This window comes from Cnephaeus nilssonii (assembly GCF_951640355.1).
Source record: "Cnephaeus nilssonii genome assembly, chromosome: 8".
Lineage (NCBI taxonomy): Eukaryota > Metazoa > Chordata > Mammalia > Chiroptera > Vespertilionidae > Cnephaeus > Cnephaeus nilssonii.
In genome coordinates this window covers 27,281,064-27,305,680 of record NC_137079.1, presented here as the reverse complement: position 1 = coordinate 27,305,680, position 24,617 = coordinate 27,281,064, and the positions used below count along the sequence as shown (strand labels likewise).

The window sequence follows — 24,617 nt, the reverse complement described above, 5'->3', positions numbered from 1 at the left end:
CAATCTCATGTCTTCCTTCGCCTCAGTTTGAAGGTTTTCTCTGAGGCACGGACATTAACAAGGTCAGCAGGAGGATGAGGAGCATCGCTATAGAGGTTTGGAGTCCATGTGTATGTATCCACACGCTGCCGTCAGTGGGTTTCCTGTTCAAGCAGCAGGTCCGGTGGGTTCTCTCCGGGCCCCCTGGCAGCGCCCTCTACAGGCTGCGGCTGCAGCCCTGCCCCTTCTGGCTTTGATCTCCCGGAGTGGACTTCCCTCCCCGCCTGGCTAATTCATCTATGTCTGAATGGAATTGCAGTTGGCAGAAAGGCAGCAATGCCAAAGTGGAATAATCACATGGACCCGGATCTGGGTTGTTTTCCGTCCTTGACAACAAATGTTACCCCAGAGCCTGCAGGCCAAGAGTTGAAATGAGTTTATAATTTGGCTTTCCATCTCATAGTCTTATTCTCAGCCACTTAAATTTTCTTCTCTGTCTTTTAGCATGCAGGGGGTGGGGGGGGGGGGGCAGCTTTGGGGCTAAGTCACCAGCATGGTCTTCCTGGATATCCTTAATAAATTTTCTTTGCCATCTAAATAAAAGCAGGGTGAAATCCCCATTATTCTAACCCACTCTTGTTTTTTTGTTTCTTTCTTTCTTTTTAGGGTTGGCAGAGCCAGTTGAGACTTTATTTTTTTTTGGGGGGGGGGGGACACCTGATTTGGCTTTTAGTTGGGGGCACAGGAAAGAGGCGGTCCCCCAGGCGGTAAACTCCCCCCACCCCAAGGGTGAGCCGAGGACTGGGGCTGAGCCTCAGGCGGGGCTTCCTGTGCCCGCAGCTTCCGGGCACAGCTCCTTTCCCAAGGCTTGGAGGACAGGAGGGCCCGCAGTCATCATTCACTTGGGAAGGACAGCAGATGATTCAGACACCAGCTTCCCATCGCGGGTCTCCATCTTCTTCGCAACCACCGTCTCGGAGGAGTTGGTGCGGCTGAAGCAGCCAGAGCTCCCGCCAGAGCCCAAGTTGGCCTGGAAGCCCAGGCCATAGTTGAGGTTCCCAGAGAGGGGGTCATCAGCCCACCTGAGTAGCCGCTGGTGGTCTTGGTGTGGATACTCACGTCCTGCATCCCAGATTCCAGTCGGTTCTCCTCGGCCTCCAGCAGCTTGCAGTAGGTGGCGATCTCCACATCCAGGGCCAGCTTGACATTCATGAGCTCCTGGTACTCGCACAGCTGCCGGGCCATGTCCCGCATGGTGTTTCTCAGAGCGGCCTCCAGCTCAGCCACCTTGGACTGAGCATCCTTGATGGGCAGCTCCCCACGTTGCTCGGCATCAGCGATGGCAGCCTCCAGGGAAGCCCTCTGGCCTTTGAGCCCTCGATCTCAGCCTGGAGTCGGCTGATGTTCCGGTTCATCTCAGAAATCTCAGTCTTTGTGCGATGCAGGTCATTCCCATGCTTCCCAGCCAACATCTGCAGCTCCTCATACTTGATCTGGTACATGGTCTCAGCCTCAGCCAGGCTGCGGTTGGCTATGTCCTCATACGGGTCCTTGACCTCGGCCATGATGCCATCAAGGTCCAGAGAGCGGTTGTTGTCCATGGACAGCACCACAGATGTGTCGGAGGTCTGGGACTTCAGTTCATAAATCTCCTCTTCACACAGCTGCCTGTAGAGGTTGATGTCATCGGTCAGCCCTTCCAGGCGGGACTCCAGCTCTACCTTGCTCATGAAGCTTCAACCACATCCTTCTTGATGAGGACAAATTCATTCTCCATCTCTGTGTGCCTGTTGATCTCCTCCTCGTACTTATTTTTCAAGTCCTCCACCAGTCCCTGCATGCTGCCAAACTCTGCTTCCGACCTCAGTTTCTCCTGACCCAGCGTGTCCAGCTGCCACGGAAGGTTGTTGATGAGGCTCTCAAACATGTTGTCCATGTTACTGCGAGTCATCTTCTGCTGCTGCAGGAGGTTCCATTTGGTCTTCAGAATCTGAAGCCGAGCTCATGGCTGGTGAGCGCAGCTGAGGCAATGCGAGCTCTCCCTCCTCCGCAGCAGCGCTACCAAGCAGCCCAGCAGGGGCAGGCACAGCGGGGCAGGATGAGCAGGAGCAGCGAGGCGCCGGAACTCGGGCTCCTCCCCAGCCGCCTGCTGCTTGGTGCACTACTACATCCCTCGGGGGATGTCAGACTGCGGGTTTTGGCTGATTCCCGCAGGCATCTGGGGATCAGGCCAAAACCGGCAGTCCGACATCCCCCAAGGGGTCCCAGATTGTGAGACGGCACAGGCCAGGCTGAGGGACCCCACTGTTGCACAAATCCATGCACCAAGCCTCTAGTAAACAAATAAGCCTAAACTCTAAAAAGGAAAAGAAAAACAAGCCTTTACTTTCTCTATTATGCAACACTGCCTTATCTGTAGGTGCTAGTCCTCGGATTCCCTAACAGAGGTAGGTATTTGCTTCATTAAGGTGGTAACCTGGCAGAGACTGCCACTGAGGCCGTGGGAACACAGACCCTCCCCAATCTCCTGAATCCCTCACCCTTCATAAGAAATCACAGTGACAAAAGCACACTCTTGGACAAGTCTTCCTGAGTATCAAAGAAATAGACAAGAATGTGTTGGAAGCCGCCCATTCTCTTCACTAGCAGAGAGGTGTGGACTAGGATCCCGGAAGGCTGGTTAACCTTGAAGGCTCTGAAAGGTCAGAGCCAAGCACCCACTGTCTAGTTGAGACAAAAAGAGCTGAAGCAACTTCCACCTTTTAGTCTTACATAAATCCTGGCTGGTGGGCTATTATGGAGCTATCATTGGAATTGCCTGCCTAAGGGCTCTGGGTGGATCCCAAAACCTGAAAAAAAGGGATCGCTAGGCCAGAGCAAAGTGGAGTCCTTCCTCTTGAGCTGGGCTCCCGCCTGGCCCCCAATATTTACAAATTAATATTTTCTAGTCTCTTTCATTTGTGTGTGGCCTCCTCCAGAGCCCGAACCCTGAATCTGAACCCTGAACCATGCGGGATGTGGGGGGGGACACTCACAAATGTGCTAAAAGTGAAAACTAAATCCAGCAAAGCAACGGAAGGTACACAGAGTAGATATAGTACCTTGCTTTGTCCAATTCAAAAAAAATAGTTCTCAGTAACATTCCCTCAGTCTAAATACTTGTATCCAGGTCTGAGGTCCCCTCTCCTGTCAATTGATGCCCATTGTGTTCTCGAGAGATTGGCACAGAGAGTGAGGATTATAGAGGAGCTTCTGTGGTGGCTTCATGCGTTTTAGTTATCGTAACTAGAGAAAGCAAGATGTGCATGAGAGTGACTTGGAGAATGTCCATGGAAACATCACATACTTGGGTTTTGGAAATGTCCCAGTTGGGATTCTAAAGGTCAGGACGTCTGCCCCACCCCACAGTAATAGCGTTTGTCATACATCTATTAGCAGTACTCCATGAATAAGTCAGCTTTTCATCATGCCAAAAGAAGACTACCAAAAGCCAACTATTGAAAAGAGCAGTTGAAAATGAGGACACTGAGATCAAGAATATTTTAACAGTCTAGGAACTGGTTCTACTCACTGTACAACTAATAAGGGAAAGTTCCCAGCATTTTCATCTCCAAGGGACTTCAAAAACACAATTGGCCCAATGGTGCGACAATACCCATCCATGGGCCTTGTAAGTTCCAAAGCTCCCTCACTTCCATAAATGTAAATCTTTACATCTTTATTCAATCTAAACCAGACACATTGGTTCCTGAAATGTGAAAAATAAGAAGGGAAGACTGAAAAGCCCTTTCATCATCAGTGTGCCTCAAATAATAAATGAAAAGCACTAAGAGACTAAGTATGTGTCTGCCAACTGAAGCCGCCCAGTGAGATTTTCTTTGTGCACATGTAGATGATAGCATGTGTGTTTTTAAATCCTGATGGTAATGTTCTTTTATCTGTATAAATCAATGGCGTCCTCTTTGTTATGATACTGGAAGACAGAGCAGGGTTAGGGTCAGGAACTGTGTAGCCAACTTCTAAAATTATCTTTCTCAAGAATATGTTTCCAGAAAGAACATGCTCTCGGATGCTACACATTACAAATCACATGTTACCATATTCTTGACCACGTTCCTTCCACATTAAATAATGTTACTGAAAATAGTAGGTTTTAGGGCACAACTAACTTTAAAAGCCATGAGCTCTTCCCCCAAAATGTTGTCCTCTGTTATTCTGTGAAATGAAAAACAGGATCTCTGTGTCCTGGTCTCATGTGTACAGAAGCAGACCAAACGAGAAGGTATCCGTTTCTTATTCCTAATCCTTCCAGTGCAGGTAACTATTACTTTCTTCACTTCAATTTCTTACTCTGATGAATGGGGATAATCTCAGATACTATTAGCAGAACTATCAAGACTATGAACAAAATTATCTTACTACTAAATTATCTGAAGTCTCTTTTAAAATGTATGGGTTTATTACCTTTAAGGGGTATCAAATAATTTTTCCTTATACTCCAAAGATTTATCCAGTGCCTCCCAAGCTAGGCAATGCGGGTGGGGGATGGGGGGAAGGTTGCTCCTGTGAGTTTCCTCTTTGAATCATCTCCACATTATCAACATGGGAACCACTAACATGATGAAGGAGGAAATGACTCACCTGCTAAATAGAGATACAAATTATATGCTGTTAGACAGTCTGATTTGGATTGGAGAGGAACAGAGTAATATCTAGTCTCTTGGAGAGAAACTAAATTGCTCTGTTTGCCATTGGTTGTGAGACCAATAACTCAATTGTTTTCCTAAATCAGTTAAGATACAGACAGACAATTGATGTACCTCCATAAAAGAGAGCTGTTTCCCAGTACACCGTCTGCAGTGTCACAGTTATACTCACATGCAATTGTTCAGTTTATGAGATACCCTCTCCCAATAAATTCTTCTGGCCAGCCCTGCTCCTATTAGATATTGCAGCTGCTCGACACATGTTAGGTATCATCACAGATGCTAATGAGGCATGAACAGTGTTTCAGAGAGATCTGCTACAAGTAATCCTGGGCAGAACAAGATATTGGGTGTTCATCTGCTGTGGACTGACTGTGTCCCCTCCAAACTCATATGTTGAAATTCTAGACCCAATGTGATGATATTTGGAGGGTAGGGTCTTTGGGATCTAATTCTGTCATGAGGGTGGAGCCCCCATGAGTGGGATTAGTGTCCTTAGAAGAAGAGGCCAGAGGGCTAGCTAGTTCTTTTTTCACCATGTGAGGATACAAAGACACGTCAGCTGTCTGCAACCCCGAAGAGGGCTCTCACCAGAACCCGGCCATGCTCACACCATGGTCTTGGACTTCCAGTCTCCAGAACTGTGAGAAATAAATTTGTGCTACCCAGTTTATGGTGTTTTGTTATAGCAGTCCAAACTAACTAAGACATCATCATAAATGCTTTACTATAAGACTTTAGACAAGTCTATAACTTGAGTCTCCACTTTCAGATCTGAAAAATAAAGGCGTTGGACTAAATCAGTGATTTCAGTAAAAGAAGATGATCTTTATCCATTGTCTTCCCACCCCCACTGAGAATCCCTGTGTATAAGAAGATATGTTACAGATGGGATATGTTACAGCATTTAGACTCAGATGTTAAGACTTGGAAAGGGGAGCTTAAAAATAGTACAAGCTCTTGTAAGAATTAAAATTATGGCTTTTCTGAGTAGAAAGATTTTACCAGACTACTTGATGATAGGAATCATTTGACAATCAAAACCATGAGTTTATCCATTAAACAAGTGTTACATCTTGTCATGGCCTTTCTGACACATAGCTGGCTGGTAGAATCAAGCATGCACAACTCTCCATTCAGCAAAGTAAACTCACCCCCCAAGAAGACATACTCTCAAAACAGCTCATCGAGGATACAATGTCCCAGGCAAAAGGGGCCTTTACATGGGGCAGCTCAAGAATAACAAATCATGTATTCCAACACCCTACACACCAACGGACCAGCCCCAATAGAACAGAAGTAGCAACGAGGAGAGGGCACAAGCGTGTGGTTCATAAATACCAGATCAAGTCCCAGTTCTGCCAGTGAGTTATTGCTTGACCTTGGGCAAGTCACCTGCAACATAAAAGTGTGGACCAAATAATCTCCAAGTTATCTTCCAATACAGAAACTGCACTTCCTTTTTATTGTTCTCCATAAAAATCTATTGCCACTAGAATACTTGCAGCATCTTTAAGGTCAGTATACACATCTCCATTACGGGCCATTTTTCAATTCCTGCATTCCCAGGCTTCTCGGGTAGAGTGCACTCAGGACAATTGCCCAGGACACAAGTTTGAGATGCAGAATGGATAACGTTTGTTTTTCTCTGGCTTCTTTATGATTCCCTCTGGCTAAATGCTACCCTCTACACTGCCAAGTCTCCGTACTTCTGGCACTGAGGCATGATCTATAGTATTCATAGGACTGGTGACATGGTGATAGATGAAGAAATTAAATCTTTCACCAAACTTGAACGGGCATTTTGAATGGGAATTTTTATCCTCTTCTTTCCCAGATGCAGGAATGTCAATAGTTGAGAGATACTATGATGTTGGCAAAAAAATCATTACAAAAATGGACTTGCCTCCCAAATGATCTCTCATTATCTTGCAAATGTATTACTTTTGCTGTATCAATTTTTTAGTTTATTTCATGTTATGCTCCAGCTGAGAGGGAATTGGGAACACACTGTCTACATTTTCAAAAAAAGGACTGAACAGAATAACTATTTCACCATGAAAATGAGAACTATGTGTAAATATTTATACAATTGAATTTAAGTCAATTCATTGGATGAGGCCAATGGAAGGATGCTTTCTTTATACGGAGAGCCAACAAGACAGGAGAAAAATTTAATCTCAACATTCAAATAAATAAATAGTAATATTGCTTATAGACACCATTTTAAAAATATGCATACGGAATATAAATGGGTGTTATTCTCAGGGAACCTACAATTGCTGTATACTCTTTACTATGTATACAGAATAACAATGAAATGGGGGGAGGGGGAAGAACAGGAAACAGATATTTGATCAATAAATATTTTTAATTATTTAAAAACTATTTTCACTCCACACTACGGCCAGTTTTGGAGTACTGAGCAATAAAAAGAAATGAACTATTTGTACACAGATCAACATGGATGATAATTATGCTGAGTGAAAGAAGACAGACAAATAGCAAACATACTGTATGATTTCATTTATATAAAATTCTAGCAAATCAGTTTTGCCTGTGAATGGGAGTGGAGGGTTGGGAAGGGCCAAGAGGGACCAGAAGGGGTAGGATAGCAAGATTCCCAAGAGGGACATGAAATTTTCCTGGTGATATATGTGTTCATTGTCTTGATTTTGGTGATGGTTTCGTGTGTATATCAAAACTAATTAAACTGTTTTGTATACTGAGTTTATACATCGATGGGACGATGCTGTAGATCATGATTTGCTGACTCAGACCTCTGATGGCTTAAAGAAACTCTGTGCATCAAACAGCTATAAAAATTATTGAGTAGAGATGAGGAGGAAACTGGTCTTGCAAGGCATGTCAGGCCATAAAACTGTGAACAATGCACTGCCCTGAGGGGGGAGAAGGGTCGTGCAGCTGGCCCCGGGACAGATCATCAGATATGGCTTGTGGACCCCCAACACCTGGGGGTCTTCCTGTAAGCCCACGAAAGGGGGCAGAACCATATCTGCAAGACAAAGACCCCAGAAGGTTATAAAAAGGGAAGCCCTCTGCGTGTTTCTTCACTCTGATTTGGAAATTATTCCCGGAGTCCACTAGTGTTAATAAACGGGGTCCCTCCCTTTCTCTAGGAACCATGCTTGGTATTTCTTTGGTATTCTGTAACAGAGAGACAAATATCAGGCAAAAAAATTTAAGTAAGTAACAGTTGAAATCTGGGGGTAATTAAGATAGCTGTTGGATGTAAAGCTACAGGGGAAAAAAAGCTACAATCGTCCCATAAAAGATTTCTGATTGCTGGAAGTTCAGGTTTTCCAATCCCAGAAAAGTGTTTCTGAGCACCAATCTCTCCCTTAAAAATATTTTTATTATTTCCTTACAATTTTTTGACAGAACTAGTTCTAACTACCCTCAGAGTAGCAATAACAATAGCTAGCGTTTACTGAGGACTTACTATACACCAGACCCCAATCTAATTGACTAGTTGATTTAATCCTCACCTAAGGAACCTAAGAGATGGGTACTATTATGACCCTCCATTTTTAAAATGATGATACTGAAGTTCAAAGAAGTTAAATACTTGCTTAATGTCATCCACCATCCCAGGGGTAGACCTAGGATATGAACCTAGTTTGAGCTCGACATTAAACTTCTCTCCCTCTGCTAGACACAGGGGACGATGGCACGATGCTGTAGATCATGATTTGCTGACTCAGACCTCTGATGGCTTAAAGAAACTCTGCGCATCAAACAGCTGCATTTGTAAGACTGAAGGCTGATCTTTTGCATGGTAGCAGCAGAGACGGTCGTTAACGAAGTGATGGTGGAAGGTGGGGGGTTACAGCCAGGTAGAGCAAGAACAGAAATGGCCACACAGCAACAGACTTGGTTTTGCCCATGACTGTAAACTTGGGCAAGCCATTTCTCCTTAAATCTGTTTCCTCTTTGGTAAAATTAAGGGTTTGGACTAGTCAAATTCTAAGACTCCTTCCAACTCTGCGATTCTGCCAGGCCACTTTTGGGGAGCACTCCTTATATTTTGTAACTGGGATCAAAATTTTTCCATGATATCCCGGCCAGTGTGGGTCAGCAGTTGCATGTTGACCTAGGAACCAGGAGGTCCCAGTTGGATTTCTGGTCGGGGCACATGCCCGGGTTGCAGGTTCGATCCCCAGTGGGAGGTGTGCAGGAGGCAGCCAATCAATGATTCTCTCTCATCATTGATGTTTCCATTGCTCTTTCCTTTTCCCTCTGAGATCAATAAAATATAATTTTTAAAACATTTTCTCCATGACAACAAACATACTTCAGACACAAAGCTTCCTCCATCCCCTCAAACACCTGGATGCCCCCTCCACACCTAGCAAATTCCTTTATTATTTCCCTATTGTATTCTTGAAGGACCCGCGTGTAATAAATGTAGCTCCATCTCTCTAAGTATTGCATTGTTCTTCTTGGGTTTTCTGTAACATTCTCTTCCCAAGAGCCAGCCCTAAGGGAAGGCCAAGGAGAGGAGGAAGGATTCTCAGCCAGGGCCCACCATGTTCTTCCATGCACTCGGACAAGCTTTTCACTTCAGAACCACTGAAGAGTGGACTTGGACTTGCAGGTGGTGAAAAGGAGACACCCCACCGCCCAGCAACTCATTCTATTTTCCCTGTGACGCTTCTGACATCTGAGATGATCCAAAGTACTTAGGATGTCGTGGCGATAGGTGCCAGACTCCATTTATTCCATTCCTGTTGGTTCTCTAAAGTGGCTATTCTCCTTGCACTAAAAACACATCATTTCCTCCTTTTAAATGATAGATTTTGTGACCCTCTGGGGAGACATAAGAAATAAGAGCAACTAAATAAGGCAATTGTAAACCATTTCAGAATCCATAAAACCTTCTTCTTTATCCCAAAAGAAAAGAAACAACAGCAGCTTGGGGGGTGAGGGGTAGAGAGAAATGTAGACAACAGGGGACTTGAAATCTTTAAGAACAACTTCTCCCTTCACCTTTTGAAAAAAAACACACAAAAAACTCAGATACAGATAACAGTATTGTGTTTACCAAAGGGAAAGGAGGCAGGGGGCGGATAGAAGAGGGTAAATGGAGATGGAAGGAGACTGCACTTGGGATAGTGAGCACACAATAGAATATACAGGTGATGTATTATAGAATTGTACACCTGAAACCTATATAACCTTATTAACCAATGTCACCCCAATACATTCAACAAATAATTTTTTAATTAAAAAAAAAGAATAATTTCTCTCATGGATTTTTGTCTCCGTATTTAGCTGACAATTACTTCTGGTTTTAGCTGACAATTATTTCTGAGATAAGCATTTCTCAAGTACGACAGAAGGTGAGAGTGAGGGAGGTGGAGGGGAGAGCTTAACCAAAGAACTTATATGCATATATGCATAACCCATGGATACAGACAATAGTGTGGTGAAGGCCTGGGAGAGGTGCAGGGTGGAGGGGGTCAATGGGGAATAGGAGGCATCTGTAATACTTTCAACAGTAAAGATACATTTTTTTAAAAACTACTTCCCAAAATGCATTGGGGAGGCAAACTGCAAAAAATATGTTCAAGAAATAAAGCCATCTTGGTTATCAGATTGACAGCTGTGGTATTGCAGGCTTAGGTTCAAGGAACCCTTTTCTTACTATGTAATGGCCCCAAAGCCATTCACATAACTTTTATTATCATGAATGTTGCTATTGTCATTAATCTCTTACTGTGCCTAACTTATAAATTAAACTTTTTCATAGGTATGTATGTATAAAAAAATCATAGCATATGTAGGGTTCTGTATTACTCATGGTTTTAGGCATCCACTGGGGGTCTTGGAAAGTATTCCCTGTGAATAAGAAGGGACTGACTATATAATAAACCAAAAATTAAAATATAGATGACCCATATACAGCCAGAGGTTTACTAAATTCATTCCAGCCTTTGTCATTGCACAGATACAGGTTTTATGTGTTTGTGTTCACTATGAGCACAATTTTCTAAATTTTTTGCTCAAATTCTCCATATATCTACTTAATCCATATATCTGTCATTTTAAATGCAGCAATATTCCACTGTTTTGCTAAATGGTTTAACTAATCATCTTTCAGGTAGTTGTTTCCACACATTATAACCTAGTCAAGCATTTTTTTCTTTTTTACTGAATTTATTGGGGTGACACTGGTTAATAAAGTTTTATAGGTTTCAGGTGTACAATCCTATAATACATCATCTGTGTACCTGGTATTGTATTATGTGTTCACCACCCCAAATCAAGTCTCCTTCCATCACCATTTTTTTTCTTCAATCACCATTTATCCCCCATACCCTCTTCTACCCTCCCCACTCCTCTTTCCCTCTGATAAGCACCATACTGTAGTCTCTGTCTATGGATTTTGTTTTGTTGCTTAATCCCTTTACCTTTTCACCCAGCCCTGCACCACCCCTTTCCTCTGACAGCTGCCAGTCTGTTCTCTATCTATGAGTCTGTTTTTATTTTGTTTGTTAGTTTATTTTGCACATTAGATTCCACATATGAGTGAAATCACATGGTATTTGTCTTTCTCTTACTAGCTTATTTCACTTAGCATAATGCTCTCCAGGTCCATCCAGGCTGTCACAAAGCATTTTTAAATACATAAATTTTGGTTTTCCTTTTCGAGCTATTTTCTTAGGCTATGATCTGAAAAAATGGGATTAACAGTTTAAAGACCATAATCAGCTAGGTGATTTTTATTATAAATTTCCAGGTGGCTCTCCAAAGGAGACATTACAAATTTGTAATGTCACCAGAAATATATGAGCCTAGCTTTTCTTCATAGTGAACACCGGGCTTTCTGGGTTCTATTTATTTTGGGGTAATTTCAAAAGAATGATGTAAAATCCTTTTGTTCTTTGAATCTGTCATATGTTTGTTTAATACCCTCTTACTGCATCTTTTGAAAAATACGTATTGATCACTTACTACCTGCCAGGTGCTTAATGTGCCTTATAGTTCATTCAATACCCCTGACTGTCTCATAAAGTAGAAACTACAAATGTTATTTTTACTAAGGAAACTGAGTCTCAAAAGGTTAAATAATGTGCACAAGATTTCAAGGCTAATATTTGATGCTGTCAGGATTTAAACTCACTATCTACTTCCTGTGGGTCTCCATTACATCATCCGGCCTCAAAATCACAACCTTTAAACATCTGGCTAGTTTTTCTTTTCTTCTCAAACATCTTAACAGTTTGCCTTTTCTTCCTTCCTTTCTCCCCCCCCCCTCCCTCCCTTCCTTTCTTTTTCTTTTCTTTTTTGTTTAGTTTTCCTATTTATTGAGATATAAAATACACTAAAGGGAGTAAAGGACCCGCATCTGAAAGGTACATGCAGCCCAGTGAGTTTTTACATACTATCCACAATGTAAGCATCACACAGATCAAGGTACAGAATCTTTTATCAGCTTAGGATCTTTTCTTTTTTTTTTTTCTTTTCTTTTAATACATAGATTGGCTTTGTGCTTCTCATTCTATATAGGACCTAGTACTGAAGCTATGCAAGTAGGTCCTTAATAGACTCTGTTTAATTGTTGAAGGTCAAAATGAGAAGTGACCTCAGATATTATGTGTTCTCACCTCTTAAACTTCCTCCAGATGTGGAAACTGAAGCCCAGAAGGAAAGTGACCTATCCAGGTTCTAACAATTCAGGGCTGTTTCTGCCAAACCATACTGTTCCCACTTCCCATGGCTGGTTGCTCTCCACTCCTTACAGTAAAGAAACAGTGAGTGGTGACAAAGAAGGCAGGGTACATAGCAGAAAAAGAGGGCCTAGATGAAGATTTTTTAATTTTTATCATTATCTTTATTTTAAATTAGTCTTGAAGTACCCAAAAGGTCAGATTGATGGACAGAGGCTCTTTAAACTGACCTGACTATAAAACACTATTTTTTTAACCTAAAAGTATCATACTTGAAATAAAATAAATTTGCCCTTCAGCATAATCTGCTTATAAGGAGGGACACTTATCCCAATGATGCACCATTGCTTGTGACTCCTTTTGAATGCCTCCTTTTATATGAACTTTCAGAGCTAATTTGAGTGAAACAAAAACCAATTTTACTTTTATAAACTACAAAATTAGCAACAACAGAATAAAAACTATGTGTGCCTTTTAAATCACTAGGGAAAAACAACAGCAATCCATATAACAATGTGATTTTGATTACAGAACCTATCAAATATGACAATAAATGTGAATGGGTGAAACATCCCCCATTAGTCTAACCAGACTCACACCTGAAATACAGGTAGGCATGCAGATGAGGGAATAAACGGGAGATAGGAAAATAGCATTCTAGGCGGGAAGAAGCACAGACATGTGGAAGTATGGCAGAGCTTGGGACCTGCAAGGAGCTCAACCATGACTGGAATTCCAGATGCCCATGGGAAAGTGGAAGCAGGTAAGGTGCTTAGAGAAGGCTGAGGACCTCCACTGAGTGAAAGAATGATGTCCTAAAGGCAATGATGCCACTAAAGGAATTTAAGCGAGAAAATGAAATGGTCATATTTCTGTTTTAAATGCTCATTGTTGAGCGGGAAAGGTGAAGACTCAGACATGGAACAAACCAGAAGGCTCCAGAAGTTCCCCAGCTGAGAACTGGCAGCTGGTGCCAGACAAGAGACAGCTTTCAGAAATATCTAGACATGGAATCCAGACTTGGTGATCATTTCCACATGGGGTGAGGGAAGGGGAGGGATCTATTCAAAGTTTCAAGTTTCTTCTTTTTCAAACAAAATTGAATCAGTTACACATTCATGTCACAATAACAAAATGGCCCTGTCCTCAGACTTTAAATTTCAAGAAATACTGACAAAATTCTGACAACCAAAAGGGAAGTGGAGGCCAATGAGTTGCTTGAGAAACTAAGAAGAAACAGAACAGACCTGTTGACAAGTCACAGAATAATACAGTAGTTATGAGGCCCGATGAACTTGGGTTCAAATCCCAGCCTGGCCACTTGAAACCCTGGCAAGTTATCCTTTTTAAATCTCAGTTTCCTCATTTCTAAAATAAGGATAATAATGAGACCTACCTAAGGAGGTGAATCAGGAAATTGAAAGTGCAAAATGCAGCACCTAATACAATGAGTACTCATTAAATTATCATATTATACAGACAGAGGAGTTCCTCTGGCTTGAAAAGAATAACCTTTTAATTTAAAATATTAGCTTTTATTGTTAAGCTATCCCAAGTTCTGGGTATTGGGCAGAAGAGAGCCTCAACACCCTGGTAGGTAGCCGTTGTTCTAAAGCTATTGTCAGATGCTCCTTCTCAGTTTTGTGAGAATCAACAAATAATCTTTTCTGTCAAAGAAAGGAGTTTCTTAAGTCCCACCATTTTGCCTTGCATGGCTTGCAATTCCCCAGGAGGCCACAATCTTAAGTTTCGGTTTCCTAGAAGCTGAGGTTTCATTTTGCCAAACTACAGATCTCAATCCCTCCCCATCCATTGAATTAACCAGTTGTGTAAGAATATGAACCCAAGCTCTGACCAATCAAATCAGAGTGAGGGGCAAACAGCATCCTATCTAATAAAAGGGTAATATGCAAATTAACCATCACTCCATCACAAAGATGGCAGCACCCATAGCCACAAGATGGCGGCGCCCAGTCCTCTCAGCCCTGCCGGAGTCCCCCAGTCCCGGGGGGGTGGCCACTGAGAGCAAGCAGCGTGAGCGGCCTGGTGGAATGCTTGCTTTGTCGCTGCAACGACGAGGCAAGCATTCCGCGCCTGGCCACGGATGGGTCTCTGGGCCTCGGAGAGCCTCTGGGCAGCAGAAAGCCTCTGGGCAGTGGGCGTGGAGCGGCCAGGCCCCGCAGAGAGGTACTGGCACACGGATTTGTGCGCAGGGCTACTAGTCAGAGATAAAATCCGAGTGGACTTCCATTTTAGTGTGCTTGCTTGCCAGACCTTCTCTTGGTTGTGCACCCTTCTGCAGAAGTAAAGGTATTTGCCTTGCAGTCTGGTTCCCAAGTATCCTTTACCAGGGCCCCCGGCTCTGGGGCTCACCTTCTTTCTAACAGTTTCAAGCAGGGTCATCAGAAGGAGCAGAGGTCACACCTGGGGGCTGTGAGATGTTCCCACCTCCAAAATCTATCAGAAGAACTCTGGAAATTAGGGCTTAAATGATGATGACACAGTAACAAAAATCTTTTAGGTAAAAGGATAGGAATTATCTATTTTATATTTTGAATTAATAAGCAGAGAAACCCAATACTATGGGGAAAAAAAGTTGTAAAAATATTGTGAAAACCTTGAGGCCTTGGTAGTTTTGACAGAGGTGATAAGGGGACAACTAGCCCAGATCCTAGGAAAACCCTAGTAGAATAAAAAAATGTATAAAGCAGCCATTGCTTTTGTTAAGTCAGTAACATCTGTTAACTTTCATCCTAGCATTCCTAGGGAAGTCAGTAGGTACAATAACAACACTTTTTACTGCAGTTTTGGAAGAAGGAGGCCAGTGATATTTTGGCAAATGTTTAACAACTAGCTCTCCCAGGAAAATACTGCATGCATATCTATCTATATCTTGTGATAGTTCATTATAAATTTTATTGATATAAAATATTACTACACAATTTTAAAAATAAAAATAAAATATATACTGTTCTTTATTCTAACTTCAATATAGCTGATTCATTCATTAATTTTTGCCAATTCTTGGATCTGTAGAAAATCTATGGTTGACCAATGAGTGTAGTTCCAACACAAATGCTTGATGTTTTATTTTACATTAAGAGTAAGACAACACATCACTCGCTTATCAATGGCAGGAGTGACTTTTATTTATTTATTTATTTTTTTTGCTGAGTCAGATAATTGTTTTTGAATATTAGAAGAATATTTCCACAGCTTTTTATGCTATTCATGTTGTAATGCTACAGACAGGAGACACCATTAAGTTCAATCGGCAATTGTCTTCATTTTCTTAGATCTAGAAAACAAAACAATAAATCATGTCCTGACATATAGTCATTACTCCCATGAAGTACATAGTCCAACGTGGCCAATTTCAAGCTACAACATGATGACCACTGAAGGAATATACAGTAGCATACCATAACATTGTTATATAGTATTTCTACCTTTGTACCTCATGGTTGCACATGCACTAACCCCTTCTCAATTTCTTCATCCAGGTCATCAGTAAAAATGTGCCCCTTTTTGGTGGACTTCATAAAACATGGTGGTTGTTTTACTATTTGGGAATCACATATATCCATGCTGAGATGTTTGGAATTCCAAGGATTATCTTTATCATACTTGGCCACCATTCTAAGACATGACCTCAGTCAGTGGTGTACTTGAGCCAGCTCCTATTGACTCACAAGAGATAATTATTAAATATTTAGAAAGTTTGCAAGCTGTATGTTAAAAATAAATTATATAATGGTATAATTAAATTATATTTAAAAGTGAAAAACAAAAATATTAAATATTCAAGATTCATCACTTCCTCTTGATTTTACTCTCTTTTATTTACTATTATCTATGTTCTTGAAGTTATTCTAAATACATGAAAACAGTAGCATATATGAGTGTGGGAGGGGTGTAAAAAGAGCTGAAGTATTCTGAAGTCCTTGTATTGTCCAGGGAATGATAAAAGTATCAATTTGTATTAGTCTTTAAGAAGTCAAACATGAGTGTTGTATGCTTTCTAAGGTAGCCACTAAAAGAATGTGTAACTAAAGAAAGCAATAGGAAAGGAAAGTTTTAAAATACTTAATTAAAAATAAGGCAAGAAAGGAAAGGAAAATGCACAAGAACAGGTGGGACAAAGAGAAATCAAACAGTAAGAAGGCAGACTGAAACGCAAATAGATTTCATTAAAGGCAAACAGACTAAATGATCCAATTAAAAGCCAAATACTGCTCCTAAGAGACGTAATTTAAATATAAGGATACAGAATGTTTGACAGTAATGGGATTTTTTAAAAAAATATATATACTGCGCAAAAACTAACAGCTGTAAGAGCTATGTTAATCAAAGTAGACTTTAAGGGAAAAACTATTGTCACCAACTAATATAATAATGTAATAAAATAGCCTCGAAATCTATAAATCAAAAAGTGAGGGAATGAAAGAGAGAAATAACCATAAGCAAAAATCCATAATCGTAATGAGATTTTAACACACTTCTCTCAGGACTTAATAGAATAAACAGAAGAAAAAAAATCATTTTCCTATCCTTTTAATTTTAACCTCTTTATAGCCTTAATTTAGTCCATTATAAGCAGCATAATGTTGGTCTGACACATTTTTTAATTGAACACCACTATTAACACTCTTAAACACTATACCCAACAACTGTAGAATATGCGTCATTTTCCAGAGTAAATAGACTGTTTATAGCAATTGACTACATGCTGTGCCAGAAAGCATGTCTCAACAAACCTATAAAGATTGAAATTACATTGAGTGGATTCACTAATCACAGTAACCAGAAATCAGTAACAGAAAGAACTGGAAAATCCCCAGGTGTTTGGATATGAACCAATAAACTTTTAAATAATTCATGAATAAAAAACTTTACTTAGAACTAAATGATAATGAAAATAAAAATCCTTCCAGGGGAAAACCTCTCAGCCAAAAAGGGTCTTTTGATCCACCCACTAAAAGTGATGGATATCCGCTCCCTTTCAATGATATGCTGGCCAGAGGTATCTGCCATTTTTACTAATGGACATATATTGAGCCTATGACTAAAAAGGGGCCTTCACCCCATCCTAGAGGGTGGAGGTCATTTGAGGCAAATAGTGAAATACCTTGAATCTGGACCCTGTGTAGCCACCCCATGGAACACAGAATCTTCTTCTATTTTACAGTGAGAGATGATGTAGCTAATTATGTGCTAAAGACCCTTCATCCTTCCTTCCAGTGCCCAGCATTACTCTCCCATTGGTAGAATGGCCACCCCCATCTAGACTATTTGAACCACCCACTCAACTGTGTCGATGTTCTGTAGATGCCACTCTGGTTCCTGATGGCCCTTACCCTAAAGGGACTAATATCTTGACAAGGGACCTGCCTTGTGATGTTGGGAATTACATCTACACCCAAATTATACAAAAAACACACAAATGCACAAAAGCCACAAAAATATTCTGGCTTGAAAATAAATTTCTTATTCACTACAAATGAATATCTCCTCATGCTATAGTCTCCTACTGAATTGATGGGGCTAACAAGCATGGTCTTCCCGGTGATCAGGAGGAACGTGAAATGGTTTGTTAAACACATAACACTGTCTCTGCCTCAAAAAGAGATCAAACCTCATAGTCTGTTAAAGAGGAGGAAGGAAAGGGAGCAGCAGTCACTGATTTGGGGTACCAAATTTAATGCTAAGAACTTTGCACACACTGTGTTTAAACAGAAAGAAAACTTATGAACCAGATGCCATGATCCCCATTTTATGGATGAAGAAACTGAAGCATAGAGTCATTAAACAAGTAACTAAGGAGTTGAACCCAGATCTATCTGACTCCAAGGCCTGCATTTATTTTCGTGATTGTCTCAGCTTGTTCCGACCGTAGCCAATAGCCCACTCAAATTGCCTCTTCAAACCGTGGCTCCCACATCACACTTATTGAATAAGAATGTCCAGGGCATAAGAACCTATGCTTTTAACACATTTCCTAGGGGATTTCCTACTATACTTGATCATGCTCTCTCTGGACTATGCCAGTGAAATTCTAAATTATTCCTTTTGAGAAAGAAGAAAAAATGTATGAAAAACAGGTAAGATTCAGTAGATTTAAGAGAGGGTCCTTGTGGCAAACTGAAAAGCCTCAGACCAAGGACTTAGAAGGTGTGGACATTGGTCCTAGATCAATTAACCTCCTGCCTGACCTCAGGAAGTAGCCTACCCTCACTGAATCTGTTTCAAAGGAAGATTACATTTTTTCCACTGGAAGATGTTAGCATCAGTCGAAATGATCTCTAAATCCCCTTTGGCTCTAGATAAGGTGAGAACTGTAAAGTGAAGCAATAAAACAAATATAGAATGAAGGAAGTAGCAATGGTAACATCCTATATAATAAAAGCCTAATATGCTAAGTGCCTGACCATTCGACCAATCACTATGACACACACTGACCACCAGGGGACAGAGGCTCCGACTGGTAGGTTAGCTTGCTGCTGGGGTCCGACCAATCAGGACTGGGTAAGATGGGCCGGACATGCCCTGGAGCCCTCCCGCGGTCCCTCCCTGGCCCTGATTGTGCACTGGTGGGGTCCCTCAGCCTGGCCTGTGCCCTCTCACAACCCGGGACCCCTCGGGTGATGTCAGAGAGCCAATTTCGGCCTGATCCCCACAGGCCAGGCCGAGGGACCCCACCAGTGCATGAATTCGTGCACCAGGACTGTAGTTTAAAATAATAGCTAATCCCAACAAGGTTTTTGCAGGTATAGACAAGCTTCTTCTAAAACGTATGTGGAAAGGCAAAAGACCTAAAGTAGCTGAAACAATTTTGAGAAAGAAGAATATAGTTAGTTGAATCACAATACCCAATTTTAAAACTTACTGTATAAGTATAGTAATCAAGACCATGTGCTATTGGCAGAGGAATAGACACACAGCTCAACAGAACATATTTAAGACCCCAGAAACAGCTCTACATAAATATGGCTAGCAGAAAGTTACAAAAACAGCTGAATGGAAGGATAGTGTTTCTAACAAATGGTGTTGGAATTATCTATATGCTATCTATATGCAAAAAGAAATTAATCTCAACCTCACACCTTAAACAAATCCTAAATCAAAATGGCCCCATTTGTAGATCTGAATGTAAAGTGTTAAAATATAAATCTTTAGGGGGAAAAACAGGAGATATAACACCAAAAGCATGATCAATAAGAGAAAAAATAAATTAAAATTATTTCCTCTGCAAAAGATCATGTGAAAAAGATGAAAAGACAAAGCCACAAGACGGGAGAAAATATGTGAAAACCACACATCTGACAAAGGATTTGTATTCTGAACATATACAGAACTTTCTCAACTCAACGGTAAGAACACAAAGAATCCAATTTTTAAAAGGGGCAAAAGACTCAAACAGACCTTCACCAAAGAGAATATATGGATTGCCAGTAAGTACGTGAAGAGATGTGCAACTTCACTAGCCATTAGGGAAATACAAATTAAAGCCACAATAGAATAGAATGCCACTTCACATCTATTAGGACAGCAAAAATAAAAAATAGTGATAACACCAAATTCTGGCAAGGATGCAGAGATAGCGCTCTCTCATCCATTCCTGGTGGAAATGTAAAGTAGTACAGCCACCAGAGAAAAACAGTTTGATAGTTCTCTAAAAAGTTAAATATACACTTTAACATACAACTCAGCAATCACAATTTTTATGTATTTACACTTGAGAAATGAAAACATGTTCACACAAAAATGTCCATGAATTTTCAGAGCAGTAAGGTCCAAAAAACGGAAGGCAACCCAAAGGTCTTTCAGGGAGTAAGTGGATTAATAAACTGTGGTAAGCCCATACAATGGAATAGTAACCAGTAATAAAAAGAGAAAAAAAAACTACTGATGCATGAACAGGTTGGATGGGTCTCAAGGTCACTACATTGAGTGACAAAGACCATTCTTAAAAGGTATGATTCCAATGGTGTGACATTCTCAAAATGTGATGAACAGACCCATGGTTGCCATAGGCTAGGGGTGGAGGGAGGGTGTAACTATAAAGGAACAGCCTTTGAAAAAATGGAACAATTCTGTACCCTAACTGTGGTGGCGGTGGTTACACGGATCCAGACATGTAATAAAATTTACAGAACTAGACACACACATGAACATACAAAAGAAAGCATAACAAACTGGTGATATCTGGACAAGCTTATAGTTCAGTTAAGAGTGTAGTACCAACATTAATTTCCTGTTTTTGAAAAAGTATTTTCATTATGGAAGATGTTTTCATTGAGGGCAGCTGGCGGAAGGATAATGGGAACTTTCTGCACTGTTTTCAACTTCTTGTGAGTCTAAATGATTTCAAAATAAAAAGTTAAAAATAGCTACTATTTGTTGAGTACTCTCTATGTAGCCATGTTTTTATGAGAACTATATATGTAATTCTGCATATTAAATACTTAAATCTTTGCATTCATCATATTTTACAGATGAGGAAACTGAGTTTCAGAAAAGTTAAGTAATTTGGGCAAGGACCTGGTTGGAAAGTAATACAGATGGACACAAACCAGGAAGTCCAGTTCCAGAGCCCTCAATCTTAGCCAATAAGCAATACTTTAAAAAAATAAAAAGGCAGGGCAAAGGAAAGGTCAGAATAAAAGGTAATACTACAAATGAAAAGAACAAGAACAAAAACACAAAATGAAACGCCCAAGGCATGCAAAGGCCCAGAGTGATCTTTAGGAAAGCACACCTCCGTGCTGGTCAGTGGATTTCTAAAAGACTGAGGAGAAGCTGCAGAAGGGCAAGGAGCATTTTCAAAGGAAAATAGAATAGGTCAGAGCCACCAGGGTTATTTAATCTAGAGGAAATCACAAAGTGGCTTAATGACCAATTATGAAGGCTTCTGAGAGTGTCCAGAGGATACAGGACAAATGGAAGGAGACTTAAATTGGAAAGAAAAAAAGGGAGGGGGGTTTAGTTTAACATTAAAAAATCTTATCCTGACCATCTGAGGAGGGATAAAGCTAAAACAGATAAGAGGGCAGTTGACTTTTCTGGGACCTTCAAGGAGAAAAATGAAACTGACAGTTCATTCTACAGAAAATTAAACCTGTATGGACGGTGCAGGCTGCCTGGTGCAGGCCCCATAGAGGGCACATCATACATATGACCTGTTTTAATCAGCTAATTATAAAGTAGGTGTGGCCATTCATTCCCACTTTATAGATGAGGAAACTGAGCTTCAGAGAGGCCCTCCAGCTGCCCAGGGAGAAACATGTGAGGTTCAACCCAGGTTTCTTTGCCTTCAGAGCCCAGACCTATCCACACACTGCAAGCTTGGAGACTTAAGGACTCGGGGAGCCCCTGGCTGCTAGCATAAAACTGAATCAAATCATCAGTTATGGTCCCTTCCCGCTGCAAAAGTATCTATCCCTCAAAGTGCGACTAACCTGGTTTCACATCAGCTCCATCTCCCTCCAGCTCTTCTTTTGGGAACTCAATTTTGTACGGTAAGTTAACCTATGTTTCTAATTAGCATTCTCCTCACTACATCCCTGTGGGGTATGACAAATTGAATTAGAAGAAACTAAAGAGAAAGAGTAAGCACAATGACTCCTATTTTACAGACAAGAAACTGAGCTGCCCAGTGAGTCAGGCATAGAATCAAAATTGTGTATGGATGGAAGGAGCCTGGGGGGGGTGGTGGGGTGGGGGGGCCTGGGGAATGCAATCTCCTGAAGATTTCAAAATAGAAGCCACTCCAGAGCAAAGGCCCAGCTGCAAAGACTCTTCTCATCCAGCCAACAGGGGCCATGGGCAGTCATTGGCTTCCCAGTCTCCGCCCTGTGCAGTCAATGACACTGGCCATGGTTAAGATGTCAAAAAAGGTGTGCCACCAAAGTTCCCCAGCTGTGTGTTTGTGTGTGTGTGTTCCAATGAAACTTTACTTATGGAGACTGAAATTTGAATTTCCTATAATATTTTGCTATTTTTTTAAAAAATTAAAGACTATTTTTCAGGGAAGTTTTAGGTTTACAAAAAAATTGAGAAGTACATAGTTCCCATATATTCCCAACCACCCTCCACAGCTCCCCCTATTATTAACATCTTACATTAGAGGGGTACATTCATTACAAGTGATGAAACCAATATATACACATTATTATAAACCAGCAATTTTCAACCTTTTTTCATCTCATGACTCACATAAACTCATTACTAAAATTCTGTAGTACACCAAAAAAAATATTATATTTTTTGCCAACAAAGAAATAGGTATAATTTTGATTCATTCACACCAAACAGCTATTGTGTTGGCTGTCGTCATTTTTTTATTTGATAGTCCAAGGGAAAAGATGTCGGTGCCCCTGACTACGTAGTCAGGTGTTGCATGTTTTAAAAATTCTTGCAGCACACCATTTGAAAATCGCTGTTTTGAACTAAAGACAGTTTCATGGGTTCTGCCAAAAGCATAATGACACGTAGCCACCATTGCAGTATCCTGCAGAATAGTTTTGTTATTCTTTTAAAAATACCTAAAAATCGGTATGTTTTGCCTGCTCAGCCCTCCCCACCCCTGGCAACCACTGATCTTTTTACTGTCTCCATAGTTTTACTTTCTCCAGAATGGCATATATGGAATCATAGGGAATGTAGCCTTTTCAGACTGGCTTCCTTCACTTAGCAATATGCACTTAAGTTCCTCCATGTCTTTTTGTGGCTTGATAGAAACTTTTTTCCTAGACCAGTATTAGGTTTATAGAAAAATGAATCAGAAAGTACAGAGAGCTCCCACCTACTGCCTCTCACATATACACAGTTTCCCCTAATCTTTACAGCCTGTATTAGTATGATGCATTTGTTACCACTGAACCAATATTGATACATTATTATTAACTAAAGTTCACACGTTAACATTAGAGTTCACTGAATTTTCACAAATACATAATGACATGTACCCATCATTAGCTCATTTCTTTTTATCACTGAGTAATCCTATATAATAAAAGGCTAATATGCAAATCGACTGAATGGCGGAATGACCAGCAGAACAACTGGCCACTGTGACGTGCACTGACCACCAGGGGCAGACACAATGCAGGAGCTTCCCCCTGGTGGTCAGTGCACTCACACAGGGGGAGCACCGCTCAGCCAGAAGTCGGGCTCACGCTGGTGAGCACAGCGGTGGTGGCGGGAGCCTCTACCATCTCCGCAGCAGTGCTAAGGATGTCCGACTGGTGGCTTAGGCCTAAGCCATCAGTCAGTCATCCCCCGTGGGCTTCTGGACTGTGAGAAGGTGCAGGCCGGGCTGAGGGACCCCCCCAAACCCCCGCACGCTGAGTGCACGAATTTCGTGCGCTGGGCCTCTAGTATTTCATAATTTGGACGTACCATAGTTTATCTATTAACTTTTGGGCAATTATGAATAAAAATGCCATAAATATTTATGTGCAGGTTTTTGTGTAAAGATAGTTTTCAATTCATTTAACTAAACACCTAAAAGCACAAATGCTGGGTCATATGGTGAGAATATGTTTAGTTTTATAGGAAACTGCAAAGTCTTTCAAAGTGGCTATACCATTTTGCGTTGCCACCAGCAATGCATGAGAGTTCCTGTTGCTCCACATCCTTGCCAACATTTGGTGTTGTCAGTGTTTTAGATTTCATCCATTCTAACAGGTGTGCAGTGGTATCTAGTTGTTTCAACCCAGGTGTATCCTTTTTAAAGCACACTGCTCAGTTCTCTAAAATGAAAAAGCAAGTCAGAATAAACTGCATAATAAACTGCCAAGATTCAGCCCATAATTGTGATTCTCAGAAATTCCAACCAACAAGAAGGATTTTTTGAGAGAAAAAAAAAATCTTTCAAATAATTCCTATTGCTGAAGGCAGGGCTTCCGTTACTTAGCAGCTGAAATATACTGAGCTTAAAAATGCCAAAGCAAAAACTGCCCCTTCATCACTAATATACCAGAATAAACTTTCAAAGGCATGAGGACACCTGCAGTGTAAAGAGAAAAAATTGTCTTCTGTTGTTCACTAGCCATATAAGTCATTTTCTTTGATATTGCTGGATTTGGCTTTGTTTAACAAAGTTCTTCTCAGATTTAAACAAACACTGTGCACTCCTAAATTGCTCTGTACTATTTCTGACACTAAAGGTGGTGGATAGGTTAAGGGAAAGAGGTTTTTCCTTCTTTTATAGCTTATCCAGATGTTCTCTCATACG

The 24,617-nt window shown here is 41.0% G+C and overlaps 1 protein-coding gene and 2 pseudogenes across 6 annotated transcripts in view; 1 reads left to right on the top strand and 2 right to left on the bottom strand.

The window, feature by feature from the left end:
- The window catches only part of CSGALNACT1 (chondroitin sulfate N-acetylgalactosaminyltransferase 1), a 290,722-nt gene that overhangs the window by 156,348 nt on the left and 109,757 nt on the right, over positions 1 to 24,617 (bottom strand). The window lies entirely within an intron of this gene.
- Positions 878 to 6,222, bottom strand: LOC307104505 (keratin, type II cytoskeletal 8-like; annotated as a pseudogene). The gene is made up of 2 exons: positions 6,187 to 6,222; positions 878 to 1,969 (listed from the first exon to the last, which is right to left on the bottom strand). The product of its transcript is annotated as a keratin, type II cytoskeletal 8-like (transcript).
- LOC307104502 (small ribosomal subunit protein uS14-like) overlaps positions 13,103 to 24,617 on the top strand; it is a 43,932-nt pseudogene continuing 32,417 nt past the window's right edge. Inside the window, exon 1 of the transcript in view lies at positions 13,103 to 13,142. The product of the transcript in view is annotated as a small ribosomal subunit protein uS14-like (transcript). The remainder of the gene's footprint in view (positions 13,143 to 24,617) is intronic.